The sequence below is a fragment of the Mirounga angustirostris genome, unplaced genomic scaffold (assembly GCF_029215605.1).
Source record: "Mirounga angustirostris isolate CCGP_5_RB_7025 unplaced genomic scaffold, mMirAng1.0.hap1 SCAF_14, whole genome shotgun sequence".
NCBI lineage: Eukaryota > Metazoa > Chordata > Mammalia > Carnivora > Phocidae > Mirounga > Mirounga angustirostris.
The window spans coordinates 78,745,515-78,756,216 of record NW_026991722.1 but is presented as its reverse complement, the minus strand read 5'-3'; the positions used below and the strand labels follow the sequence as shown (position 1 = coordinate 78,756,216).

At 44.6% G+C, this 10,702-nt stretch overlaps 1 long non-coding RNA gene across 1 annotated transcript; it reads left to right on the top strand.

Moving 5' to 3' along the window:
- The first annotated feature begins 1,281 nt into the window (after window positions 1-1,281).
- On the top strand, window positions 1,282-9,787 carry LOC129046169 (uncharacterized). Its single transcript, XR_008506973.2, has 3 exons — window positions 1,282-1,774; window positions 2,132-2,200; window positions 9,104-9,787. It is a non-coding gene; the product is annotated as an uncharacterized LOC129046169 (long non-coding RNA).
- The last annotated feature ends 915 nt before the right edge of the window (window positions 9,788-10,702 follow it).

The window sequence follows — 10,702 nt, the reverse complement described above, 5'->3', positions numbered from 1 at the left end:
TTTCGAAGTTTTTGATAATTTATTGTCAAATTGTTCCCATAAAAGGAACACCATTTCAGACCTCCCTCGGTCATGTTTATTTATTTTTCAAAAGACAGCTAAAATACAAGAGAAAAATTGGAGAGAATTTTACCTCCATATGTGTTAAACAAAAGGTTATGTGCTCTTCTATGTAAAGAATAGAATTATGTAATAGAATCGTCATAGAATAAGCAAAGTTCTAAAACCCAAAAGGAAAATGAAATGGAACAGGGTCATGGACCAATATATGGTAGAGAATGAAAAACTCACTAATGAATATTTTTTAAAAAAATATTCACACATATTGGTGACCAAAGAAACTCAAACTATAATCACAATAACATATTTCACTCTCAAGTTTACAATCAAAGCCTATTTACCATTCCTTGTGAGAGTCAGCTGTAATGGACATTCATACAATGTTGATGGGATTCTGAATTGATACAACTTTATGATAGCATTTGACACTAGGCATCAAAACCCTGAAAAGTATTCATTTTCTTTAAATGCTTCCCCTTCCAGGAATTTTTTTTCTAAAGAAATAAATGTGGATGTGCAGCAAAATTTGGTCACCAGCTTATTCATTGTACTGCTGAAATAATAGCAAAAAAAAAAAAAAAAGTCAGAAACAAAGGAAATATTCAACAATATTGATTGGTTAGATACATTGTAGAATATTGTAGCCTGAGAAAAAGATACAGAGGGTCAAACCCAAGATACAGACAACTGTTGGCATAAACTAAGAAAAAGCAGTATGCAAAACCATGCACCCAGAATGATCTCTTTGAAACGCACTGACGCTCCTGTCTTACTCAATAGTTTTATTCTGGAAAGTCTTGTGCAATTTAAATTTGCATAACTCAGAAAAGCTTGTTTGTAATCACTGCATGTTTTAAAGTTGCAAAACTTTCAGTGTGCCTTTTGTGTGCCTGCATGAACTGCCCCTCAAATATTTTCCTTTTCATTGTTGAAGTAGCCAGGGTCGGTGGGAAAGGGAGGGCAACCAGCTTGGAATAGCCCCATATACCTCATTCAGCACTGGCCGCTTAGGAAGCGCTAGTTAAACACTTGACGGATGGTTTTGGAGGCAGGTTGTGGTAATCTCACTGATGCTCACCAAGTATTCCTGGCTCTCTGGCTCTCCCCACGCCTTACGTTATCCCCGCCCTCCTTGTGATTAGATGGGATCATGTAACCAGTTCTAGCCAATGAGTTGTGAGCAGAAGTGATCTGTGTCACTTCCTGCCTGAAGCATTTAACAGCGGGTGTGAGCCCCCCCCTCCCCCGCCCGTCCACCGAAGGTCTTTTCCACCCCTCTTTGAGCCTCCGTATCCCAAATGAGAGCTTCTCCATTATCCTTATTCTTAAAAGGACCGTGGCATGGAGCAGGGCCTTTGGCTGACCTGTGATGAACACGTGGCCTGACTCAGAAAGGAGCCCTGGTTATTTTAACCTGCCGAGATTTGGGGGAATGTTTGTGACTGTGGCATAATGTAACCCCTTCACACTTAACGGGTGACCTGCAGACCAGCTGTATCAGCCCTACCTGGGAGCTTGTGAGAAATGCAGAATCTTGGGCCCCCCCTCAGACCTCCTGAATCAGAATCTGCATTTTGATCTGTGTCCATCTTAACTATGATCTGCGTGCATGTTAACGATCGCACAGTTAGCGCATCCCGACTGACGCTCAGGGGAGGGAGGAAGCATAGCTTAGTGGTCAAGACCATGTGCGCGGAAGCCTGGCTTCTAGCAGGTAAGCCACCTAGCATCGGCGAGTCTCTCTGGTCACTGGGGACCTATGTGACCCTGAGCTAATGCACAGCCCATGGCCGGTGCCTGTGGATGCTCACTCATCGGGAGCTGGCATTAGCATTCCAGAAAGGGAATGAATTGCCACATGCCCAGACTGGAAGCTCTCCTTTCTAAAGACATTTTCCTTTACCTCTGCAACTAGAGTGACATCTTCTAAAGACTCGGGATGGCATCTCATAGGAGAATTCCGCAAATATTGATCAATGGAACCACCCACAACGGGGCTCCTGTCAACCACCTCGTCACCTTCAAATGATGTGTTTATTTACCTAATTCCTTTCCTGCTCTGTTTCTGCAGCTCCGCGGACTGATTCCTTGCCTCTCCAAGCAGGAGACCTCCCCAGGCCTGACCTAAGTGTTTGCAAAGGTAAGAACATCGGTTAGTGTCGAATTCTTTGGGGTAGGATTAATACTCCCTCGCCAGCTACCCTTCCCATGACTCCATGGGGCCACCACCTCTGAGAACTCTGGTGGGGGATCGTTCAGCAGAAGGAACATGCACATGCGTTCACACACCCTTCCACTTTCTGTCCAAGACAGAGCAAAGGAAATACCTGAGGGCAAGACAATGATCGTCAGACTTCATACTTTCTTTCCCTCTCGAGAACGTTCCGTGGTATGTTTGTTCATTCCAGCCTAAGTCTTCCTGTGAGGACAAAAATGCAGGGATTATTTGTCTTTTTGTAATAGGGAGAAACCGAAGTTGAGTGGCTCCCCTAAGGCCATAAGGGGTAGTGGCTCAGAAGGTAGCATTTGGGGCTGGGCAGGATAGGGTACCAGGCCAGGGACCACCAAAGATGAGCCCTGCAGCATCCTGAACGTGCTATTCATCTCTCCAAACCCAGTTTCCACATGCAAACCAAGGCCCAAAGCTACTCCAGCTGGGAACCCGTCCCCCCCGCCCCCCACCACCATGCACTCGGGAAAGCCGATTGGAATCTTAAAAATCAGAGTGTTGGATGCCGCAGTCCTTGTGGAACCTTCCAGGAACAATGACACTTAATTGGATATTGCAGAAACAGGCATTACACATAGCTCATTTAATCCTCCTGGTCAGAGAAACAGATACAGAGAGAGTCAGAGAGAAGAGAAAAGGTCAAAGGAGGAGACAGAGAGACAGAGACACAGAAACAGAAAGAGAGAGAGAGAGGGAGGGAGGGAGAGAGGGAAAGAGAGAGAAGGAGAGGGAGAGAAAGCACTGCTTCCCAGGAACTGTTAGCATGTCATCCTTTACCAACAATGGAAATTATACCTAGAGCCAAGTCATATGTGGGAAACAGAAGCCCAACAGGAGACACAATGATGGTGGGTCTCTGCCATGGGGACAAGCTATCCCATTTCTCAGGGACGAAGAGTTTCTCCCCCCGGCGGTGGGACTTTCAGGGCTAAAACTAGCCAAGTCCTGAGAAATCTGGGACCAGTTGGTCACCCTGATCTGATGAGGCCACAGCTAATAATACTGTCCAGAAAGGGGGATGCTTCAGGGTCAAAGGGACAGGCGACAAAGAAGGATTCAGCTGGATGTTTCAAGAGAAAGAATCAGGAAGCTCCTGAGGGCACTCACGGTCCTCCCTCCTCACACAGAACCGCCTGAGCGGAGGTTTCCAAGGTTTGGGTTGTTGAGAAGGGGAGGAGGATGGTGGTCCATTTTTTTGGAGGGGAGAGCAGTGGGGAAAAAAATGGGAGGAACCAAAGCAGAGAGAGAACCTTCTCTAGAAGATGGGCATCAAATAATAAACCTTGAACAAATAAGCTCAAAAGAATAAATAATGAATCCACCCCAAGATATTTTTTAAAAAGAGGGGCATCCGGTAATTAGGGAGGAAAAGAAGGCTCGCCCTTCGCTGGCATCCCCTTCTGGCAGGGAAAAAACCAACAGAGCAACTTCATCACACCGATTGCTTCACGCTCCGGCAGGCAAGTGATAAAACCATCAGATGAGGGTCCCCCATCCCGTCTCCCACAGTCACTTTCACCAAGTGTGCCGTGTCGAAAATAATGAAGGCGGCTTGATTAAATGTTCACTGGCTGCAGCCACTGTGCTAATTTGGAGATGGGCTTATTAGTTTAATGACCGCCCCAAATCATCAGAATTCATTAGCATTAGTGCTGAGGCTCTCCTCGACATCAGCCCAAGGCTCCAGGCTGCCATGGTCGCCATTCCTCTACTTATATCACTCCCGTTTGTGTGTGTGTTTGTGCACACCCGTGCGTGCGTGCATGCGTGTGCATTCGGACGTGTGCATATGTGTGCACGCGTGTGCACGTGCACGCTGAGCCTTCCTATTTGTTTTATCTGCATTGTGCTTTCAGCTCTTCTCCCCCGAATGAAAAGTTGCCATAGCTCTTTCTGCTTTCAGCACAGCCATAACGTACAAAGAGCGTCTCTGAGTGTTTGGGTGAAATACTCTTTTTCGTTAGACCAGAGTGTAAACACCAAAGCCCTTACTAGGACCCGAAGGCTCTACATCATCATTCACCTTACACCTGCTGCTCTCTCCATTATTTCATCTCTGATGTGTCCCCTTCCCTCACTTCCCTCCAGACACATAGGACTCTTTGCTGGTCTTCAGACATATCAGGCATGGTTCCTACCCCAGAGCCTTTGCACGGGCTGTTCTGCCTGGGACACTCTTCCCCAGGATAGCAGCAGGTGATGCTCCCTCACTCCTAACTCTGCTCAAATGGCCCCTCATGGAGGCCTATTCTAACCACCCCATTTAAAATTGCAACCTCCCCAACCCTCCCACGGCACTCACCCTACTTTGTTCAATCCTATCGGACATGCTACATGACTTACTTGTATATTTTATTTAGAGTCACTATCATGTTGTTGCTGGCTGTTTTGTCTATTGCTATGTGCCCAGTGCTTAGAACTCTCAGAGAACTGGTGCTCCATCAATTGTTGAATGAATGAATGAATGAATGAATGAGGAAGAAATATACAAATGAATGGAGTCAGTATGCAAGGAAATAGGATGAGTATGGACTCAGGGCGAGTGGTGGACTGGGAAGTATCCAGAGTGTACGAGGTCTGTCGGTCATGGTGGCAGCACAGTGCAGGCAAGGAAGTAAGGAAGACGATCCGAAGTGGGAAGCAAGTGGGGCTGAGTGATGTTAAGAAGAGGGGAAAAATCCCAAACCGCTGGCCATGGGTATTCCTTCAAGTTACCTTGTGTTTTGCATCTCCTCCTTGTGTTTTGCCCTACCCCCTTCTTGTCTGGGGATTTCTTCGAGATTCTCTCTCTTGTATCTCTCTCTCCATCCACTGCCCCTTTGGGGTCAGGAAGCGGTTGTTAGGCAACCAGAAACCCTTGCTAAAACAAACGGGTTGGGGATTCTAAATTGAATTTGACTTGATTCCTCTTTTTCTCATCTGTAAAATGGGTCATCTGTAGGTAATACGGTAATGCCGCCCTGTGAGGCATGGGGGTCTCCGGATCTCCACCCCCATGGGTTCACACAGGGTACAAGGAAAGAAAGGGTATAGTGCAAAAAGATGTTTTCAAGGGCAACTACTTTCTTTTTAAAGATGTATTAATTTTCTTTTTAATTATTACCAAGGACTAAGTACTCAGTATAGGAAACATGGGGAAGGCAGAGGAAATGAGGAATATTTCGCTCCTTGTTTTTGGAAAGATCCCCTGTCATAAGTATTTCCTTGGTTGTGAGGCGCACACACACTCTCCTGATTTCTGAGATCATGGTGCATATTAAGATAAATAATAATACATGTATGTAATATTTCACAACACCTATCCCACACCCCCTGAGAGCTGACATCAAACTAATACTGAATCTTATAAGGAAAATCATCTTAGAATTTAAAAAGTATAACAGAGTTACACACGTAAACACATACACTTACAAAAATAACTTCATACTCTTGGCTCTGGGTCTGATTTTCTTTTTTTTTTTTTCCACTTACCTTCAACCACACCAATATCTGGCCACTTTGGCTAAGGAACTTGGCTTCCAGAATATGTGGTAGGTAGGGAACTAACTCAAATTCTTGTGAGTTTTACCCATCCCTTTAACCCTACAAATAAGTTTATTGGGCATTAATTCCCTAGTCCTTTTTTTGGACAATTTAAAAAATGTATTTACATGCAAATCCTGATTAAATCTTGAATTCACAACTTACTGGTTATGTGAACTAAGGCAAGAACAAAGGCAAACTTTCTAGACCTCACTGTCTTGATCTGTGTAGTGGGAACCATAGCAGCACCTTCTCTGGGAGGTAACTGAAAGGATTATGTAAAGAAAATTATGATTATGGGGCACCTGGGTGGCTCAGTTGGTTAAGCGACTGCCTTCGGCTCAGGTCATGATCCTGGAGTCCTGGGATCGAGTCCCGCATCGGGCTCCCTGCTCAGCAGGGAGTCTGCTTCTCCCTCTGACCTTCCTCCTTCTCATGCTCTCTGTCTCTCATTCTCTCTCTCTCAAATAAATAAATAAAATCTTAAAAAAAAAAAAAGAAAGAAAATTATGATTATGAAAGGGGAGGTAAAGAGCCCTGATGAGAGACCCTGGCACATAGAAAGCATTCCATAAATGGCAGCAAAAAATAAATGGTTCAAAATTGGAAAAAGTCTCCAAACAGTGCCTGGCATACTCAATAAATGGCAGCTACGTTATTATATATTAATGGATAATCTGGAGTTTCGGTGAATGTTAGGATAGTAAAGGCTCTGATAAATCCTGTAAGAAAAAATAATTTATTTAAATCCCGTTAATCCAGTATTCCTTTTCCCGCCCCACCATGGGAAGTTTGGATCACTGGGGAGGGGGAAAAAAAGAAGGAAACAAATTTGAAGAAAAATACATAAAAAGACAATGAAGAAAGTAAAAATGACCTGTAATTTGTAACTTAGATTTAAAATGTTTATCTTCTTCTATCTTTTCAATTTTTTTCTAAACATACATGTGTATATATGTATAAAAATATGTGTGTATGTGTGAAAGAGAGAGAGAGAGATGAAACTGTATATACCTTTTGGTAGCTAACACCAAATGTTTCCACTCAATAATAAAGTGCAAACATCTTTCCAGGTCGACGTCTTTAGATCTCGCAAATGACAAGAAAAAAATAGCAGAGCCTTCCCCCCCCGAACACAAACAACCACAATCCAAGAGTCTTTCTACCTCCGTGCGCTCGTGCGTGTGTGTGTGTGTGTGTGTGTGTGTAATTATGGTGGTACAGGTGTATGGGACCTGTCTCTCTTGGACTTGACCTGATAGCTGGTGATCAGACTAATGGTCCAGGCACCGTGGCAACTTTAGGAGCCGCTCTCGAGCAAGGGTTCTTCGTTGTGGGCAAGTGAGAAGACCTTTTTTCTCCTTTCATTAAAGACTTTTTTTTCCTTTAGCTTGGAGGTATAGTTTAATTAGAAGGTTCTTCTCCAGGCTTTACCCTTCCTCATTCCCCTCTCCTCCTCCGAAGAGCCTGCCTGAGAAAAACCTTGTTCTCCAATGTGAGCAAACAGATTTATCCCCATCGATTAATCTGTCACTGCAGAACACAGTGTATGGGCGATGCTCCCTCAGCATGACCCTCTGTGGGCTGTTTTTGCTTTTATCAGCTGATTTTCCTTAGGTTGTGAACTTCTTGAGGAAAGCAACCCTGTCTGATTTATTTCTGCACACTCAGAACCTTCCATGACACGAGGCGAGGGTTTCAGAATGAATGAGTGAATGGATGAATGAATGCATGAGTAGGTAGTTTGCAAAATCTTTTCCAGCTTTGCTGGCTTTCTTCTCTTTCACATACATGTAGTAATAGGGGACCATCGCAATTCTGCTTTGGAGGGAAGGAACTTTTAAAACCTAGATTGACTCTTCTGTCTTTCCCCAGGAAAAAAAACCCACCCCCCTAAAAAAAACCAATAAAGGTCTTTATGAAAAAAAAAATGCAATAAAGTGGAGATCATACACAGCATTAAATAACCCAAGTAGAACACTGTGATTGATTTGGTAGGGTATTTTGAGGAAAGACTTTCTCAAGTTCCCCAAATCTCAGTGTCCCGGTGACCATCCCCTGGGAATCCTGTGAAAGCCTATATACAGTCATGCATTCTGCATTAAAAATGTATAAAATTCTTGATGACTCAAATGGGCACCAGTGTTGTGAGGTAGTAGTCACGGCCATATAAATCTAAAATATTCATCTTCCCTAATGTGTCTCACAGGATTACTCAAATTCTGTGTTGACTAAAATGAGCCCTCTTCCCTCCTCTACATTTACACATGCCTAAAGAATTGTCTCAAAGTGTGAAGAAACCAAGGCATGCAAGTGAGAGACCATTTCATTCTCTTTGGAGTCTGGATCCTAGAAGAAAAAATACCATTCCAATGGTTGAAGTCAGAGATGTTTCTAGAGGAGTTATTTACAGAGGTGTGAGCCAAACTAACAGAACCAGAAAGGGATGCTAAAGCATGCAGAAACTTCTAATGGCAGGAAGCTGTATCTAACCCTGGAATGCAGGGGTGATGAGAGGAAGTGGAGCTCTCAGGAGCCATGGGGGGTGTGGCCCCCCAGAAGCAGTGCACACCTGGAGGACCATGATTTCTCTCAGCACCATGATGCCGAAGCAAAGAAGACATGGGGGCACTAACACTCTGACACCTCTCTCTCGACATCCCCCAGTCTCCTGCTGGTGCTTCCCATTAGCCAAACTCAACCGAAAGTGAGTGACAAGGGACATAGTTCGTATAGCCTGCATGCTCCAGCCTTCCGGGACACAAAGAGGTCAAGCAGGGTGGAGAGTTGATTTTGAGGTAGGGGCAAAGTTGGAATAAGCAACATCCTGCTTTCAAGAAGATAAGGGACAGGATAGAGCAACCTGCTCATTTGTCGAACAGACAGTTGATGGGCATCAGGTTTGTTGGGTGGTATGCTTGTGCAGAATTGAGATAGAATCTCCCTGCACTTTGGTGAGAAGTGCTTCTTTCTACGTCACGCATCTGAGTTTGGTCTGAGTGGTAGATGGAGAGGAAAAATAAACAAAGGATACCGGGTCTTTGGTGTGTTGTATGACCGGACTTGCTTGAAGATTTTCTAGCTAAGAGATGCATCCTAATATGGCAGCCAGCCTCTGGGATGTCCGCCAGTGATCCTCCCCTTCTATAGTCCCCTCCCACACTGGACTAGGATTGCTCTGTGTGACCAATGGCATGCAGCAGAAGTGACGGTCTGTAACTCCAGAGACTAGATAATAAAGGAGGTTGCAACTTCTCTCTCTCTCTCACTCCCTAAACCTCCTGCCAACAGCCACATGAGTGAGCTCGGAAATGGATTTCCCTGTTGGGTCATCAGATGAGACTGCAGCCTTGCAGGCAATTGAGAGTAACTTCTCAGAAGACCCGGAGCCCAAACCATCCTGCTAAACTGCTCCCAGATTGTTGACCTTCAGAACCTGCGAGATAAGAGATGTTTCTAGTTTTAGCCACTAATTTTGGGTGGGGGGGCTTCTCCGTAACACAGTGGCAATCAATAAATACAAACTTCGCTGCTTTATGATAATGATTGTTAATGTGCATTGGGACCTTTTATTCTGTTCTAATCACAATCATTCACCAGGCCTGGGGTCCAGATTCTTGTAACTAGGCAGCAAGGTGCCTGTTTAGGGTCTCTTGTTTCTTTGAACAATACAGATCATAATCCTGCCTATCAAAAGGGCTGTCCTAAGGATTAGAGGGAATAAAGTATTCTAAGTGCCTAGTGCAGTGCCCCAAACAGAGTGGCTTTTTCACAACAACAACAACAACAAAATTAGCTATTAACCAGGGAGAAAATGGGTTTTAAATACTATTTATGCTTAAGAGGATGACCCCAAGGAGACTAGAGATAATAGTTCCTCCCTGTGGCGTGCCATATTTCATGTTCCTCTTGCTTTAAAGCGATTCGCAATTGCTTCAATGCCCAGTTTTCCAAAACAACAGGCTTCTCTGCCAAGCACAGTGGCCTGGCGCTTTGAAGCGTCTCCCTCCTGACCGTGGAGAATCAGCTGTCTCCACTCACGCTTCCTTGGCAGAGTAGGGAATCCCTGATTTTCTGGATGTGCTCTGTCACTCCCTGGGTGCGAGCCAGGCTTTTCTCATGATTTCCATTCTCTGATGACTCGGGATGAGTATGTGACTGAGTCATAGAGAGCTGGGGAAGTGGTGGGGGGTGGGGTGCGGATGGCCGTGTGGGGCTTATACTGAAATCACCCGGGGTTGAGAGACCTCAGAAAATTGTCCCCAGCCACAGCGAGTCAGAGCACAGCTGACCCGAGCTCTGTCATGATTCACATTCAACCTGGGAAAAGTCACGAACTTTCCCTGGGTCCTGGGAACTGCCACTCCTTCTGTCCCTCTAGGAATGTCTCTAGGAGAGCATCATCCCATAGTTTCCATCTTAAAGCTCAAATTGGCATTCAGGATAATCTTCCCACCTTGGGAAATAAAGGAAGAAGGAAAGAAAGAAAAACTTTTTTTTTTTCCTTTTTCAACCCTCCCGTTCCCCCCAGAAGCCAGTCAAAAGCAAAACGATCAACAGTAGTGAGTAGCAGTCATTCTGTGCCAAATCTCCCCATGAGGCATAGAAAAGACTGGCTGGAGAGGGATAGAGTAGAACAGTCGAGAGGACCGAAGGCAAGGATCCCAGTATTTCCTATTCAAGGTGGTCAACCTTTTAGACAGACACATGTTCCAAAAAGTATACCTATAAGGATTTTATTACTGTTTGTAGTAGTGAAAAACAAGAGGCTACAAAAATCTCTATCCATTGGTGACTAGTTAAGTCAGTCAAGATATTTTCAGAAGCAGAATACTCTATAACCATTAGCAAGAATGAGCTATATTTCCGTGTCCTGAAAAACACACCACA